Source organism: Octodon degus, unplaced genomic scaffold (assembly GCF_000260255.1).
Source record: "Octodon degus isolate 3935 unplaced genomic scaffold, OctDeg1.0 scaffold00028, whole genome shotgun sequence".
In the NCBI taxonomy this organism is placed as follows: domain Eukaryota; kingdom Metazoa; phylum Chordata; class Mammalia; order Rodentia; family Octodontidae; genus Octodon; species Octodon degus.
Genome location: NW_004524604.1, coordinates 9959194 through 9959773, shown reverse-complemented (window position 1 = coordinate 9959773; position 580 = coordinate 9959194).

Here is a 580-nt window from a genome sequence, read left to right as displayed (position 1 = left end):
ATATGCATTTTAGAAGCAGTTTACTGAAAGCAGCAGCAGCAGTAACAACAGCAACAAAGCAACAACTACTGAGATGCTGAATTGGGTTAGGATTTGACTGCTGTCTTCCTCTCCATGAATATGATTGAGCCATATTGTCATCCAACATTTTTTAATATTTCTCAGGTAAGGTGTTACAACTTATTCCTCAGTGACATGGTATGTCTTGTGTTGTATTGATTAAATTCTCAACTTTTCAAATGCTAGTTTAAATGTTATCTGTTTTTTAGTCTCATTTTGTGCCTGGTTGTGTTGGTATATGAACATAACTACCAACAGTTCTTCAGGGTGGCTTTACCTTTTTGCATTTCTGCCAGCAATGTAGAGTTCCCATTGCTTTTCTGGGCTTTGGAATTATATTCTTTGTTCTGCCATTATAATAGGTATATGATGATAGCTCTTAATGATTTTTGTATGCATTTGCCTAATGGCTTAGGGTCTTGAACATCTTTTTGGGTACTTATTTGCTATACACATATCCTCTTCTGATAATGTTTGTTTAAGCTCTTACCCACTCTTCAACTTCTTTTTTTTTTTGGCA